The 18,754-nt window shown below is 35.6% G+C and overlaps 1 long non-coding RNA gene across 1 annotated transcript; it reads left to right on the forward strand.

Moving 5' to 3' along the window:
- Nucleotides 1-2,144: 2,144 nt before the first annotated feature.
- On the forward strand, nt 2,145-9,608 carry LOC111641367. The gene is made up of 3 exons (XR_002759394.1): nt 2,145-2,593; nt 2,670-2,759; nt 9,531-9,608. It is a non-coding gene; the product is annotated as an uncharacterized LOC111641367 (long non-coding RNA).
- The last annotated feature ends 9,146 nt before the right edge of the window (nt 9,609-18,754 follow it).

The raw sequence follows: 18,754 nt of genomic DNA on the forward strand, positions 1-18,754 counted from the left end.
CACCTCAACTCGAATTAAATTTGAAGAGTTATGGGTGTAGAATTAGATTCGAACCGTAATTTTTTACGGCATAACATAGACCTAATTAATGCTTTATCAATTTTTGTTAAGTAAACATTTAGTTATTAGCGAGGTTGAGGCCGAAGTTTTAAACGCGAAAACGTGTACGTCGGGCGTTCAGCGCCGCTTTCCTGTAAGCCTAGTAGTTTGACAATGGTGTTTGGAATGTCGAGCATAATTCCACTGACTATCCAAACACCATTGTCAAACTTCTAGGCTTACAGGAAAGCGGCGCTGAACGTCCGACGTACACGTTTTCGCGTTTAAAACTTCGGCCTCAACCTCGCTATTATTTGTACTCTTCGCTGTTTTGAAAATAACTTATTTTTTCTTTCAGATGACTAATGCTCTCTATAATACTTTCAACACTTTAACAGGAATTCGCGAAATTTCCCACGGTTCTCAAATAAGTTGCAATGACACTTTAAATAAATATCTAAAAATAGATCGACTGAGAATTGATTCTTAGTTATAGTGTTAATATTAAAATAGTAAAAAACTTCAACGTAGGAAGAATATATCTGAATAAATTAATTGTTTAATTCACGTTATAAAATCAATAAATGATTCAGATGCTTCAGATTCAAGTAATAATAATTGAGCACAATTATATATTTTGGTCATTATATGTGGCTGACAATAATATACTATATTAAAACAAATATATTTCATAATAAATATAATGTGAATTTAGGAGTGTTTAAAGAAATNATAAAAAATTAATAAAAATACTGAATAAATAATGAAAAAAATTACCGCTTGTACAGAAAATCTGGAAAAACTAGCTATTTCCTTTTCCTTGCTAACAATAAAAAATACTTCTTATAAACAAAAGAATACTTTTTCAAACAACACGTGGGGATATTGTTGAGAGATAATAATAATAACGGTAACACACTCCACTATCAAAAGTCCGTAGCATAATCACAAATCACGCATAACGGTATCCCAACTACCATTGACTGACTGCGCAACATTTATTGATTTTTTTATACTCTTTCCGCCCTGTGGGCACTAAAAGGGCCTCTTATAGCAGGCCCATTATGGGTTCGGCCAGGCCCACAATGGGGCGACCGGGTGGTGAGAGACGGATATGTCGGGCCCCCCGAAAAATTCCTGGGATTCCATGACCTGCCCGGATTCGATCCCGGCTCCCCCAGAGCGGTAGGCTGCCACCTTGACCGCTCGGCCATCCGGCCGCATATTTAGGATTTAATTATTTCAGTCGAAGCGGTAGGCTGCCACCTTGACCGCTCGGCCATCCGGCCGTCTACATTTATTGATCTGTTTCATTGTACGATCGGCAGCATAAGTTTTTATTTCTATTTTTGCATTTTGAAATGTATAATATAGTTTGTGATTGTTGCAAGGAACATTTTTTCCTTAATAATTTTTTAATACTATTAATTTGTGATACATAATATATTATTATTTCTGCCATAATAACTAACTTTTTTCTGTACCCCTAAACAACCTATCGCGTACCCCCAGGGGTACGCGCACCCCGGAATCGCTGTATTAGAACAAAACACAGTAACAGTTTTAAGGGCTAAAGTCTGAAAACAGTGCCAACGACACCTGGTTAATAGGAAAGCTGCGACAAAAAAAGAAAAAAAATTGTAATGTCAGTTTACATTAATTAAAGCAATTCTGAAAACAAATTGAAAATTTCAATATTTTAACGTCCGAGGGAAAATGTCAGACAACTGGCATGAATAAAAATATCGAATAAAAAAATATACTACTTGAGTAAAACACAAAATATCGAATAACGGAGTTTACACTTAAAAATTGTGAAATTTTGTACAGAGCATTTCCAAAGCTGTATTAGAGCAAAATCGTGTTATATGAATGATAACTGTACTTCTTTTACAATATGTATTTCGGCCAAATTACTAGTTTGGCCATTTTTAGTTGTACTATAAAAATTATAGTACATAAAAGTTACAATTTATAAATTAATCTAAGAGGAGTTTTTACAATTTTTTAAAAAATAATTACTTACAATCAAACATATAAAAAATTTTTATTGTCTTCTTAATTTTTTTCATGAATAATGTTTCCAGTTCTTTAATTTACTAGGTTACCTTAAAATAGAATATCTTACATTCGAATTTTAGTTACATTTTTCAAAATATATAAATTTTCTCAAATATTACAAAGTTAATTGTGAATATTTATTATAAATTTTAAATTCAAACTACCGTATAATAAATATAATGAAACACATTTCGTCTTGTTAAGCGGATCTTATCTCTGTGATTGTTACAGATCAAAGGGAAAAAATAAAAAATATATTTCGAATTATGAGTGGAATATAAACTATTTGAATTGTTCTTATAGAATACGTTAACTTTTATACGCCTTTCTCAAATAACTTTTATGTAATTACTCACATTATTTATATATATATCGTAAATAAAATGCATATAAATGTGTACTTTTTTTTCTATAACATTTGAAGATTTATGGAAATTTCCAAGAGGTGCGAAAGTTCAATTCAAATTCATTACGTACCATATTCAAACTCAAGGTTTGTACTTTTGTCGTTGAAATTAATAATTAAATTCATCTATCAAAAAATACTTATAATTTTGTCTTTCATTTAGCTAATATGCTTCATGAAGGTCTTTCGTGAAAATGCTATAGGATTCAACTGTGGAGATTTCTTTATTGTATCTAGACATTTTCCTATTCAGGTAACAATTATTTATTTATCTGTATAATTGTAGTGTTACTAAGAATATCGTGGAAAACTATTATAATAATACTACATTGTTTTCGTTATAACGCCTACCTGTGTACGAGTGCATATAACCGCTAGACCAGTGGTTCTAACCTTTCTGAGGCCGCGGAACACCATTCATACACTTTTTATTACACGGAGCATTAGCATTAAAACACTCAAAAAAATTAATAAGCAATTCCATATTTACTATTCTCAGAAAATAATGAAGCAATAAACGAATAAACTTTAATATATTGAATAAAAGAGAAACACGAAATATCTACGAATATAGCAATGAAATAAATTTCAATTAAAACTTTAAGTTTTTTCATACGCGGAACACTCGAGGTAGGTTTGCGAAACACCTGAAACACAGGTTAAGAACCATTGCGCTAGACACTGGTTCTGGATTCTGCAAATACGATCGTAAATTAGCGTTTGGCCAAAGTGCCGGCCTGTTAAGTTTTTCCTGGATTTTCTTTGCGTGTCTAACATCTAAATATGGGACGGTTTTGTATAAAAATCCTTCCGAGAGTCATCCCACTTGAAACGTCGCCCAAGTGTGGCGTCGCCATATCCAATTATTTCACATAAACACAAAGTTTTCTAAATTACACGTAGGAAATAAATATTAATTAAGCACATTATATTAATGCTTATTCTATTGAAAACATGCAATTTAACAAAACATTAGCAATAATTTAAGACTTCTTGTTCGCTTATTTATTGAAATTCTATTGCGCATTACGACTTTAAAGATGTACTATAAGCGTGCGTTTTAATTTATTAAATTGAATAAATTTGAAATAAAACGGCTAAAGAACATTATGTTTTTTTTTAATGTACTGAAGTGCATTTCATCAAACAAACACTAAATATAATAAACTCATTTTAGTAAAACATTCTTTATCCATGAATAGAAACAGTGTGGTTCCAACAAGAAGTTTTAAACAGAAGCATATTTAATTAAATAAAAGACGAATTTTACAAGTCTCGTGCTCGTATGGTGCAATTGCAATGCAGTTATCAGACATTTTAATAGAAATTAAAGAACGTGGTTCTATCAAAACGAGAAAAAACAATCGTTTTTTCGAATTGTTAATTTTACTAAAACTATTCAAATATTTGAATATACTTGAGATTGCCTTTTGTTCAAACGATGATGTTCGACTGTAGAATAAGAAGAATATGAATTCTGCTTTCACAGATATTGATGAACTAATTTTGAAACCTGTATTGTCGTTGATGGAGTGGCTCTGGGAGACAGGATAGAATCAAAACGATGCATGGTTCCATCCCGGATGTATCTGGCCCTTCCCGCCACTAAGCAGCCTTCATTGATAACGTGGCCGAATCCATCATAAATATGAAAAATAGGCCACACGCTGAAGGTTGGCTTCTACACTATCAGAAAACGAAAACAGAAAGCGAAATAGAAAACTCCAGTAAGACAAATTTTAATGAAATCGAACGTTTTCGACCTTACCCAAAGTCTGCTTCAGGTTTTTAACCAACAAAATTCCAAAATAGAATGCGTAGATCAAACATATTTGAAAAATTATTTTAAAAAATTTGGAACACATATAACCAAACGTATATAAAACAATTTGAACGGTAGACACTGCAAAAAAATCATAAAAAAATATAACTATCCCATATATAATAATTTTTTAAAATGTAAAGAACGGCTCAGATAAATTAATATATTCTAGCGTTGCTCGGTTTTACATAAATGTATCTCCATGCATAGGATACAGTATTGTCTTTAAAGTTAATACATTTGTCTGTCCTTGGAAATTTACAAGGCTGGCCTTGTAAATTTCCAAGGCTTCCGGATTCCGAATATGATCAATTTGAAAGGACTGCCTAATTAACTTGGCATTATGGAGGTCAGTATGCACGTTGGGATCAGTGGTGTACTGTACATGGACAGGGAGGCGGTATACTTTTTGTTTGCAATGTCATACCAATGTACAGCAGGGAAGGCAAGGAAGGAGTTGAAGGTTGGTGGTCCCTCTTGGGCTACACCAGAACCAGAGCCAGAGTCAGAGTCCGAGCATTTTTCTCAGGTTCGACTTAAGAGATCCGAAGGTCTAGTAGCTACTGAGTATCAGACCAGACCTATGATTAAGACATAGTCTATTTGTACTCTGTAGTGCCATCTGGCAGAGCAGAGACATATTACTTAGAGTTTGTTATATGAGGCCTGGTTGCTGTTGGAAGTCCCCTGGATGTTGGAGATGTTGCGCGCGGCTAGTTGGTTGGAATAGGCGCGGGATAAATTACGTAGCAGGTCTCTTCTATACCCATGTTTTACCGCTATATCCTCGATACGTTTCAGCTCTACAAAAGCGTCATCCCAATTAGTTTGGAGAGTATAGGCCCGTCTAATTAGAACATGGATGCTGCGACCTTATATGAAAAAGGATCGGCAGAGTTTGCTGGAATGAATAATGGTAAATAGCATGGTTTGTAATAAACGTCCGTTTCTACACGGCCCCGTTGAGGCGAATGCTGATATCCAAGAAATGATCGCTAATGTTACTTCTCTGATCTAGCTTAATTAAGGGTTAGACCAGCGCCCAAAGAGGCTTCCTCACAGGGGCGCCACGAAATGTTATAAAATTTTTATAATTTTATTTAATTTAAAAAATATTGGCTATTTCGTTATTTCGCAAATTGTACTTGTTAGAATTTGACATATGGCGCCTTGGGAAAATCTGGATTTAGCAAGGGCGCCGAGAATCAAAAAAGTTTGGGAACCACTGGATTAGACCATAAGGGTTGTTGTTCATGCAGTTTAAAAACTCGTTAACGTTCGACTCAGTCTTCCAGAGAATAAACAGGTCATCCACGTAGCTTCTGTAAACAACAATGTTCGATAAGAACCCAGGTATGACTCCATCCAACTGCCAGCTCTCACAGGCCACCGGAGAGGAGGCTGCCCATGGGTACGCCCCGTTATTGTAAATATGTAAATATGTGCTGTTATTAAATTGGAAGACTGAGGAATAACACATAAGGAGTGCGAGTTCCAATATCTCTTTACGTTCCGCATGTGCATCGAAGCCGCTTAGTAAAAGAACTCTAAGAGCACAGAAGCACGGTTGTAGCCTTACCGAAGGGTATAGGGAAAGAAATCAAATACAGTAATATGCGCCACATCAGCTACCTCTATCTGCCATAAGATATCAGTCAGATCGGTGGAGTTCTTGACAGTTTAAAGGTTCTTGATTGTGTGTGATTCGTTCAAATAATTCGGTAAGAAGATAGTTTAAGCAAGTAGAAAAATAAATAGATTTTGGTCCCGCTTCATTTTCTGCTTATTTCTATTTCCAAGATACCAGAATATCACAAGCAGAATAAGTCAATTATAGAATGTAATCTCCAAGAATGATATACAGTATTTATATTCTTTTCTGGCCTCTTCTAAAAATAATTCTAATTTTACGCTTCGTCTCGCTCTTTTTAAATAATCTGTCATTATCCTTCGATATAACAAGATGTCGCTACAACACTAAAAACATGTTACATAAATTAAAAGACAATATATAAGAAAATGTAATTCACAAATTAAATGAAATTGAGGGACGTGACAAGAGAAAAGTTATGTAGATATGAAATTGAACACACTTTTAAATCATAAATAATGACATCAATATTATTACTTTGATGTCATGTTACTTTTTTTTAAATAAATGTCAATACTTTCATACATAAATATTAATCACTTCGTGAATATATTTCAAAACATGTAAAAACATTGTTTTTTTAATGAACTATTACATATATATTAATTGCTACACATATATTTGATAATATTCAAAATGCTAATTCATTTCATAGCATTCATTGTCTATCTTAGTGAGCTTGAACAATGCTAATGCAAAGCGAATATTATATCGTTGGTTTAACTGAAATGACACATCTATATCTATATCTATATCTATATCTATATATCGTCATCTATATATAGATATATATAGATATATCTATATATATCTATATATAGATGACGATATATAGATATAGATATAGATATAGATATAGATGTGTCATTTCAGTTAAACCAACGATATAATATTCGCTTTGCATTAGCATTGTTCAAGCTCACTAAGATAGACAATGAATGCTATGAAATGAATTAGCATTTTGAATATTATCAAATATATGTGTAGCAATTAATATATATGTAATAGTTCATTAAAAAAACAATGTTTTTACATGTTTTGAAATATATTCACGAAGTGATTAATATTTATGTATGAAAGTATTGACATTTATTTAAAAAAAAGTAACATGACATCAAAGTAATAATATTGATGTCATTATTTATGATTTAAAAGTGTGTTCAATTTCATATCTACATAACTTTTCTCTTGTCACGTCCCTCAATTTCATTTAATTTGTGAATTACATTTTCTTATATATTGTCTTTTAATTTATGTAACATGTTTTTAGTGTTGTAGCGACATCTTGTTATATCGAAGGATAATGACAGATTATTTAAAAAGAGCGAGACGAAGCGTAAAATTAGAATTATTTTTAGAAGAGGCCAGAAAAGAATATAAATACTGTATATCATTCTTGGAGATTACATTCTATAATTGACTTATTCTGCTTGTGATATTCTGGTATCTTGGAAATAGAAATAAGCAGAAAATGAAGCGGGACCAAAATCTATTTATTTTTCTACTTGCTTAAACTATCTTCTTACCGAATTATTTGAACGAATCACACACAATCAAGAACCTTTAAACTGTCAAGAACTCCACCGATCTGACTGATATCTTATGGCAGATAGAGGTAGCTGATGTGGCGCATATTACTGTATTTGATTTCTTTCCCTATACCCTTCGGTAAGGCTACAACCGTGCTTCTGTGCTCTTAGAGTTCTTTTACTAAGCGGCTTCGATGCACATGCGGAACGTAAACAGATATTGGAACTCGCACTCCTTATGTGTTATTCCTCAGTCTTCCAATTTAATAACAGCACATATTTACATATTTACAATAACGGGGCGTACCCATGGGCAGCCTCCTCTCCGGTGGCCTGTGAGAGCTGGCAGTTGGATGGAGTCATACCTGGGTTCTTATCGAACATTGTTGTTTACAGAAGCTACGTGGATGACCTGTTTATTCTCTGGAAGACTGAGTCGAACGTTAACGAGTTTTTAAACTGCATGAACAACAACCCTTATGGTCTAATCCAGTGGTTCCCAAACTTTTTTGATTCTCGGCGCCCTTGCTAAATCCAGATTTTCCCAAGGCGCCATATGTCAAATTCTAACAAGTACAATTTGCGAAATAACGAAATAGCCAATATTTTTTAAATTAAATAAAATTATAAAAATTTTATAACATTTCGTGGCGCCCCTGTGAGGAAGCCTCTTTGGGCGCTGGTCTAACCCTTAATTAAGCTAGATCAGAGAAGTAACATTAGCGATCATTTCTTGGATATCAGCATTCGCCTCAACGGGGCCGTGTAGAAACGGACGTTTATTACAAACCATGCTATTTACCATTATTCATTCCAGCAAACTCTGCCGATCCTTTTTCATATAAGGTCGCAGCATCCATGTTCTAATTAGACGGGCCTATACTCTCCAAACTAATTGGGATGACGCTTTTGTAGAGCTGAAACGTATCGAGGATATAGCGGTAAAACATGGGTATAGAAGAGACCTGCTACGTAATTTATCCCGCGCCTATTCCAACCAACTAGCCGCGCGCAACATCTCCAACATCCAGGGGACTTCCAACAGCAACCAGGCCTCATATAACAAACTCTAAGTAATATGTCTCTGCTCTGCCAGATGGCACTACAGAGTACAAATAGACTATGTCTTAATCATAGGTCTGGTCTGATACTCAGTAGCTACTAGACCTTCGGATCTCTTAAGTCGAACCTGAGAAAAATGCTCGGACTCTGACTCTGGCTCTGGTTCTGGTGTAGCCCAAGAGGGACCACCAACCTTCAACTCCTTCCTTGCCTTCCCTGCTGTACATTGGTATGACATTGCAAACAAAAAGTATACCGCCTCCCTGTCCATGTACAGTACACCACTGATCCCAACGTGCATACTGACCTCCATAATGCCAAGNTTTTGTGCGAGAGCTGACACGTCATCGACTCTTGTTGACGATGACGGTGCATTCTTCACACTTAACTGTAAACTTCCTCAGTTCGTTGTTACAAACTCGGTGAAATTCGATATAGTTTAAATTCCTCGGGTTTTTTCCGAAGTTAATTAACCGAAAATTTAGATGTTTAAGCGGCCCGTACAAATCCAAAAAAATCCGCGCTTCACAAGTGTGTCACCAGTAGGATAAGACTCGTGATGATTTTACTCGTTATTAGCATTTATAAATTTTTAATAAAAGTCATTCCCCGCCTAAAAATTAAGCTTTCTGACATTTTACAATATATATATAACATTTTTAAAATAAAATATTATAACAGATGGTGTTACCAATATTTTAAATGTTGCGTGAAAAGTTGAGCAATTAGCGAGGTTGAGATAGAAGTTTAAAACGCGAAAACGTAGTAGTTTGACAATGGTGTTTGGAATGTCGAGCATAATTCCACTGACTATCCAAACACCATTGTCAAACTTCTAGGCTTACAGGAAAGCGGCGCTGAACGTCCGACGTACACGTTTTCGCGTTTAAAACTTCGGCCTCAACCTCGCTATTATTTGTACTCTTCGCTGTTTTGAAAATAACTTATTTTTTCTTTCAGATGACTAATGCTCTCTATAATACTTTCAACACTTTAACAGGAATTCGAGAAATTTCCCACGGTTCTCAAATAAGTTGCAATGACACTTTAAATAAATATCTAAAAATAGATCGACTGAGAATTGATTCTTAGTTATAGTGTTAATATTAAAATAGTAAAAAACTTCAACGTAGGAAGAATATATCTGAATAAATTAATTGTTTAATTCACGTTATAAAATCAATAAATGATTCAGATGCTTCAGATTCAAGTAATAATAATTGAGCACAATTATATATTTTGGTCATTATATGTGGCTGACAATAATATACTATATTAAAACAAATATATTTCATAATAAATATAATGTGAATTTAGGAGTGTTTAAAGAAATTTTGTGCTTGTTATATAATATTTTTCAAAGATTTCTTTATACTAATATTGTATCATTAGATGGTTCGTACTTTTTTGTAAAAATAAATTTATTAATATGATATTTTGTGGAATATCTTGAATGGTTTCCGGCTATGATAAGCTTTGTAAACAATGTTTTAAAATTAAAAAGCAAATTTATCAATTTTTTCAGTTTAGTGGTTGTGTGGGACATCAAGAGAGACTTTCTCTAATAAATTTATCTTCCGGTACATTAATTAAACTTTTTAACGCTTTTTAATTTGCGTGAAAAACGAACAATTATTTATTGTGAAATCGACACAATGCCGGTCTGCAAGTTTTAATAATATTTTTTGATTTATTTAGTTTAAAACATATACTCTCCACCTCAAATTATTAATGGCTTGCCCTGTACATCATACTTTTCATTTAACAATAGAGTCGTGCCGGTCATCTAGCTAACACCTTTAGCGGAGAAATTTTTGAATTGAAATAATGTGACTTCCGGTTTGCATTAGATATTCGTATATAGTAATCGGGCCTCCTACCCCTAAGGTTTCCACATTAGCTCCCTCCTTTTTTTTCAAATTGCTGACCAATAATGTAACTTTTCTTGTATAAGAAATGTATGCGTAAATATCACTTAATAAGTTTAAGAAAAGAATTTTAAAGTAAATGGGTAATGGTATTCATTTATTATTTAAATCCGATGACATAACTTGTGCTGCGGTTGTGACATCAAGTATGCACCGAATCGTTTAGGTTGAGAAAATTTTAAAAAGTGCGTTATTTATGTTTCTACTTTAGTGCGTTCCCTATAGTGTTACTCCAAAGAATATGTAGTGAAAACCTAGTGTGATATTAGTTTGAAAAATGGCATCAATCAGCACAGTGAATATTCTGCTTCCGAATGATATAACTTGCACTTCGAGTAAGTCCTCACCTACATTTATTGCTAAAGACAGATAAACTATTGTAATAAATTAAAAGCGTGTGATTGAACACCACATTTTTTAAAAATTAAATATAAAACTTGCATGAGTATAAAATAACCGTCGGTTATTTAAAAATCTTTAAAATTTATGTAGGAATTCTTTTTTCGTCTTCTCCTACTTAATTAATTAACGTCACTCGTACTATTTAGTCTGATACAATACTAACGTTTAATTATATCACTAGACATTACAAATGGCAACATATAACACTAAACATCAGACTTGAATCGTTTCCGAAATTCTTTGTTAAAAAAAAAAAAAAAAAGCAGAAGTCCAGTCTGGACTCGTCTTTTATCGTTTTCGCGCCTTTTCTTTTTTTAACTCTCGTCTCGTCTCTTTCTCGTCTTCTATCGCGAAATCGCGCTTCGTCTCGCTCTCGTTTTACCGGAGGATGGCGTTCCGCTCTCGACAGCTCGGCCATCCTGCAGAATCACTCCGTCCTCGGAGAGATTACTGGAAAACTAAAATAAAACACAAACATACACACACGCGCGCACACACACACGCGCACACACACACACACACAAAAAGATAAGATATAAAATAGTTTTATGAAGAGGCACGTGAATTTAGAATCGGTGGATTTCTAGCAAGTGAAATGTGAAAATGTCAGGCACAGAGTTACAATAACAGCAAAAGTTATACATTTTTACATCATTTGCAGACTGAAAGTGATGTAAAAATGTACAACAATAAAATGGAAAAACAAGATATTTGGCAAGAAAGATGGAGGAATTGCATGAAAGTTAAAGCACCAGAGAGCGCTTCCATCACCGACCAACATGATAGCCCCTTTCCATTACGATTCAAACATGCTTTCTTGCCGCGCAGTACTATTATAACCTATTGACCTATAATTTTTCGTTTGACTAAAGCCCTGGTCACACCATGCGATTTCCAGCCGTGCAGGCGACTGCAACCGCGACGGCTGTTCCCGTTAACTAGTAATCTCCCCTCGAAAACCGGCGCCACTGCAACCGCAACTAGAAACAAAAAGTTTGTTCTACTCGCGACGGTTGCAAACGCGTATCCAATCAACAAACGCCTTTGTGCCACCTCATACAGTGACAACATTGAAAATAGTTCATCATCATGAGGATAGTTAGAGCATTAATACTTTTACAGAATCGAGATTGGTCGAGCTTATTCACACTCACGAATACCTGTGGGATTTTAATTCTTCGTTTTATCGAAGATTTTATCTTTTTGTGTATTCTCGCCAGCTCTATCAAAATAATCGCCTTTTTTCTTTTATTCGTTCCAGAAAAGGAACTGCTTGCTATTTTAATAAGAAAAGTGGCTAAAATTCCTTCTCTGAAATAGAACGTAAAATGTCGGCAAACTCACGAAAGTAGTCAAAAACAAGCTACCGTAATTTTATTTGTTTATTATAGGGTCACGTGTTTCCGAGTTGCAATGTCAATGAACAATATATGATCACGAGAAGACTCTTGTTGCAGTTGCAGTTGCAGTTGCCTGCGTAGCTAGAAATCACATAGTATGACCCGGGCTTAAATGAGCCAGGGTGGAGCAAACGCCCCACCCTGCCCTACCGTGGCTACGCCGTGTCTGGAATATAGTTGTGTCTCCGAAAGTGAACCGGGATCATATTCATAAATAAATTTTGTTTTTCTTTTTTCCTCTTGGAAAAAAAAAGAGAAAGAGGAAACTTTTTTAAATTTGTAAAACCGGTAAGAGAAGAAAGATAAAAATTTATGTCCATAAAAGGCAGTGGCATAGCGTGGGTGTCAGCCGCCCGGGATGGAGGAAAATTTTGCCGCTTCCTTATTTAGGTATCGTAATTTAAAAGACCAAAATTCAGTTTCGTCACAGAATAAGTAATGAAAAATTCCGTGCTCATTTCAATTGGTCCGAATCGTAGGTTTGACAAAAATATGAAATAAAATGGTTCAAATTTCTACAAGATATTATTATTATTTATTGTGAAATTTTTCCGCCCCTTAAAAGTGCCGCCCGGGCCCCTGCCGCTCCCACTACGCTACGCCACTGATAAAAGGGCATGTTTAAAAGTAATTCTTAGAAAAGTGAACTTCTCGAATTAAAATAATAGAATAATGTAAGTTACAAGATCCACCATCTTCGATTGGAATCGAATGGAGACATGACATTGACTCATCCTGCGATCTGGGTTCCGATCTCGTTACACCAGGTAACGAGTGAAGACTAATTAGAAAGCGGAGGTAAGGAGGTTCGACCAATCAAAATGATTCATTTGGGACCCAAAACGTTTATAAAAGTTACCAATTCAAGGACTCGGAGAGCTTCTGCACAGAATTTTCATACTGTGTGGCATCCTCCGTAGTAAAAATATTGTCCGTTTCTCCGACGTTTAAACGACACATATCTGTAGACACAAACTACTGTATTACATGACTGCGCCTCGGGGCCGTCCAGTTATCCAACTGACCAACTGTCCAACAGTCCATTACATCGTGGCCGGATGTCCGAGCGGTCAAGGTGGCAGCCTACCGCTCTGGGGACCCGGGCTCGAATCCGAACGGGTCGAAAAATCCCCAGGAGCTTTTCGGGGGTGGTCCGTTCGGATATGTCGGGCTCCGTCCCTCACAACCTGGCAACCACATTGTGGGCCTGGCCGAACCCATAATGGGCTTGCAAAAAGAGGCCCTCTTAGTGCCCACAGGGCGGAAAGAGTTTAAAAAAAAGGTCCATTACATCATCCCGTTCTCGGACAGAAGATACTGTTTTTGTAAGCATAATTTATACAATAAATCGGGAAAATTGTTTTGTAACTGGAGAAAGTTGTCAATGTTGTAAACACTCCCACATACACTTCGGAATTGCTCAGATATCTTGTCGTTACGCGCGGTTCGGCGATCTCACAGTTGTTTGAGAATATCATCACACCGGAAGCAAAAGATGTGACGTCTACTGGACAGTCTTGCATCAGCACATCGAATTTTGGCCAGGGATTACCCGTCCCTTCGCGAAATGTCCGGCCAAAGTAGCATATACACTGGTCATTTCAAGTGCCTGTACACTGCTTTTTGTCTGAATCCTAACTTCAGCACTCATAGTGAGCAAAAGTGGCTCTAGGCAGAAAATTCTGCTCTGCTCCCAAACCAGTTTATTTAATGGTCATGATAGTATCAATTCCACGCATATTTCTAAAACCCACTCGCTTGTTTCTGTTTATTTGTTTGTTAAGTTACGTAAACGCAACACTTGGGAGATATGCCTAGAGAAAATGCCTTCCGGGAGGTCTTTTTAAGGGTAACTGACCCCTATTTAGGAATTACAGACGTGGAGAAAACACGGAAAACTCCACGTGGCCAGCCCATCCTGGCGAGGCGCGAACCCATGATCGAACTCCCAGTATTCAGGGAACGGCGCCGCTTGGCCACTGGTGGGCCCTCCGCTCGTTTCCCTGCCGGCAGAGCTTAACAGTGCGTCCGGTTGTCAATAGATGGCAGTAGGTGTAATAGTAGCATTATATAATCATTGTTGGCGTTTATTTGTTTGCATAAAATATTTCATTAACAATTTTCTTTAACTTTATTTTTAACCTGTTCATTTTTAAAATAATATATTTTTAATCTTTAAATATGCAGTAAATTCTCACTTGTTTACTTTTTTGTTAAGAAATTACACCGAATTAAATTATATATGTATATATATATGTTACCGCTAAAGCTCGAAATCCGTTAATGTCTACATTACCTAGCTAATCTGCAGATTAACTAAGGTGATCCGTTAAAGCTGCGAAAATTATTCCATTTCTCAAATTACCTAGGTAATCTGCAGATTATCTAGGTAATCCGCGAATTACCTACTAGGCACTCGGTAAAGTGAAAATAAGATCTTTGCTGGAACAACAGCAACGTTTCTGTACGCTTAAATTAACATAATGTTATTTATTTAATTTTCAATATCTAAAGAATCAAGTTAATACAATCAAACAATCAACAAATTAGTTGATTGAATCAATCATCAATCAATTAAANGTTGAAAATAGTTCGTTTGACTTGACGTGAACAGGAGACGTTCAGAAATAGAATCGGGACCAGATCTCTAATCAGAAACGGGAGACCTAATTCTTGCATTCTGTGAAAACGGGTAAGATCGGCTATAATGTAATTATCTTAATCTTCACTATCGTTACTTTTTAAAAACCCAGCGAAGCGGGTCCTTGCAGCTAGTAATAAATAAAAATTATCTGCCTTCCTCTACTCCAGGGATGTCCAACCCGCGGCCCGCGGGCCGCATGCGGCCCAAGGCAAGTTTTAATGCGGCCCAATAAACGTGTAAACAAAACCGAAAAATGAAAAAAAAATTTTTATTTATTTAATTCAAGGCATAAACTCAAAAAAGAAGTTTCACAAACCCGTAAACCTTTATACATATTTTATTTTTGAGTGGAAAGGAAATATTTTCAAATACTTGGAGACGTGTGAATGAGGAAGGATTACTAAATAAAGATGGAGTTGTGACTCAAAGGATTATAGACCCAAATTTAAGGAAAGGAGGGAAAGGAGAGAAAGGACGAAAGATAAAAAGTAGTGAGAAAGGTTAAATAGATCTTCTGTTATGTAAATATAAATCCTTAATTTTCCAACTTTCCTCACTTCTTTATCTTTTGTCCTTTCTCTCTTTTTCCCGCATTTGGCTCTATAATCCTTTAAGTCACAACTCCAGCTTTATTTAATATTCTTCCAGCATTGCAAGATTTGGCTACATTGCGCCAAATGTGGCTGCATATTCTTTTTATAAATATATTAGTTGAATAAAAATACACTTTAAAATGGTGTTTCGTCGCTTTTTATTAATTAGAGACGCAAATAAAACAAATATTTGTGTTTTTCAAATAAATTTTCGTTTGTCTTTTTTATAATAAATGAATTTATCTATTTCTAATTCTCCATTTATCAGTACACATTTATTCTCCCAGTTCATTGATTGAAAAACACTTTCTAATACATTTGTAAAAAGTTTTGGGTAGATAGTATCACTTTTTAATATCGTTGGTATCTTGAAGCAAGCGAACTTTTGCGCTTGCCCCTTCGTGCCCCTTGCCCCAAATGGAGAAAATCTGACTCATCTTTAATTTGCTGACGACGTAACCATTATTATAGATAGCCCTTCAGAGCTTCAGGACATGGTTCAAGAACTTGCAAACAAAAGTAAAGAAGTTGGTTTAAAGATGAACTTGAACAAGACGAAAATTATGTACAACAGTTTCGTATGTGAAGAAACACTACTAATAGATAACATGGAATTGGAAAAGGTAGATGCTTACATTTACCTGGGACAAAGAATATCAATGGATGGCAACAACAAGGAGGAAATAAACAGACGTGTAAAACTTGGCTGGAGTGCTTTTGGTAGGAATAGTATAGTCTTGAAAAATCAACAGATGCCCCTGTGCCTGAAACGCAAGGTTTCAATCAGATCAGTGTCTTGCCAGTTCTCACTTATGGATCAGAAACTTGGACTCTTAGAAAATCAGAGATCCAAAGACTACAGACTACGCAAAGGAAAGGTGTATGCTTGGCATTACAAGGAGCGATCAGAAACGTATAACATAAATCAGGAAAATGACAGGAGTTACCGATATCATCGCTAGAGTAAAATCCCTCAAGTGGCAGTGGACTGGACATATTGCAAGAAGAACTGACCATCGCTGGATATCTGAAGTTCTTGATTCGTTACCAAGAGATCGAAAACGACCAAGAAGACGTCCTCACAGTCGGTGGGTTGATGAGATCAAGAGGCATCTTGGTACAACATGGAAGCGAAATGCTCAAAACAAAAGATTGTGGAAGAGGCTTGGGGAGACCTTCATCCTGCAGTGGATTGATAACGGTTGATGATGATGATGATGGTGATCTATTTCTACGTAAAAATTGAAAGTGTCTGTAGAAGTAATTTTTTAAAATATCCATTTTCATGATAAAGTTTTAATACTTATTATTATAATCTAGACATGTTAGTCCTTAAATATACTTGTATATTGGGCCACAACTATATTATATATACTTGTGGCCCAAAACTCCTTCACTTCTTCCATTGCGGCCCAGAGAAACCAAAAGGTTGGACACCCCTGCTCTACTCTATATATATTTATTGTTCGCTGTCCACTATGTCATAGATTTAATTATGGCTATTTTTGCCACACAATTGATTCAGCAACAGAGTGCTGTATCGTCCACTTTGATTTTGACTATTACGAATAAACCTAATCAATAATGGAATCGGTCACTATTGCTCAAAGCTGAAAATAACACCTCAACTCGAATTAAATTTGAAGAGTTATGGGTGTAGAATTAGATTCGAACCGTAATTTTTTACGGCATAACATAGACCTAATTAATGCTTTATCAATTTTTGTTAAGTAAACATTTAGTTATTAGCGAGGTTGAGGCCGAAGTTTTAAACGCGAAAACGTGTACGTCGGGCGTTCAGCGCCGCTTTCCTGTAAGCCTAGTAGTTTGACAATGGTGTTTGGAATGTCGAGCATAATTCCACTGACTATCCAAACACCATTGTCAAACTTCTAGGCTTACAGGAAAGCGGCGCTGAACGTCCGACGTACACGTTTTCGCGTTTAAAACTTCGACCTCAACCTCGCTAATAACTAAATGTTTACTTAACAAAAATTGATAAAGCATTAATTAGGTCTATCTTATGCCGTAAAAAATTACGGTTCGAATCTAATTCTACACCCATAACTCTTCAAATTTAATTCGAGTTGAGGTGTTATTTTCAGCTTTGAGCAATAGTGACCGATTCCATTATTGATTAGGTTTATTCGTAATAGTCAAAATCAAAGTGGACGATACAGCACTCTGTTGCTGAATCAATTGTGTGGCAAAAATAGCCATAATTAAATCTATGACATAGTGGACAGCGAACAATAAATATATATAGAGTAGAGCAGGGGTGTCCAACCTTTTGGTTTCTCTGGGCCGCAATGGAAGAAGTGAAGGAGTTTTGGGCCACAAGTATATATAATATAGTTGTGGCCCAATATACAAGTATATTTAAGGACTAACATGTCTAGATTATAATAATAAGTATTAAAACTTTATCATGAAAATGGATATTTTAAAAAATTACTTCTACAGACACTTTCAATTTTTACGTAGAAATAGATCACCATCATCATCATCATCAACCGTTATCAATCCACTGCAGGATGAAGGTCTCCCCAAGCCTCTTCCACAATCTTTTGTTTTGAGCATTTCGCTTCCATGTTGTACCAAGATGCCTCTTGATCTCATCAACCCACCGACTGTGAGGACGTCTTCTTGGTCGTTTTCGATCTCTTGGTAACGAATCAAGAACTTCAGATATCCAGCGATGGTCAGTTCTTCTTGCAATATGTCCAGTCCACTGCCACTTGAGGGATTTTACTCTAGCGATGATATCGGTAACTCCTGTCATTTTCCTGATTTATGTTATACGTTTCTGATCGCTCCTTGTAATGCCAAGCATACACCTTTCCTTTGCGTAGTCTGTAGTCTTTGGATCTCTGATTTTCTAAGAGTCCAAGTTTCTGATCCATAAGTGAGAACTGGCAAGACACTGATCTGATTGAAACCTTGCGTTTCAGGCACAGGGGCATCTGTTGATTTTTCAAGACTATACTATTCCTACCAAAAGCACTCCAGCCAAGTTTTACACGTCTGTTTATTTCCTCCTTGTTGTTGCCATCCATTGATATTCTTTGTCCCAGGTAAATGTAAGCATCTACCTTTTCCAATTCCATGTTATCTATTAGTAGTGTTTCTTCACATACGAAACTGTTGTACATAATTTTCGTCTTGTTCAAGTTCATCTTTAAACCAACTTCTTTACTTTTGTTTGCAAGTTCTTGAA

The sequence above is a fragment of the Centruroides sculpturatus genome, unplaced genomic scaffold (assembly GCF_000671375.1).
Source record: "Centruroides sculpturatus isolate CEXI.00-Female unplaced genomic scaffold, Cexi_2.0 scaffold196, whole genome shotgun sequence".
In the NCBI taxonomy this organism is placed as follows: Eukaryota; Metazoa; Arthropoda; class Arachnida; order Scorpiones; family Buthidae; genus Centruroides; species Centruroides sculpturatus.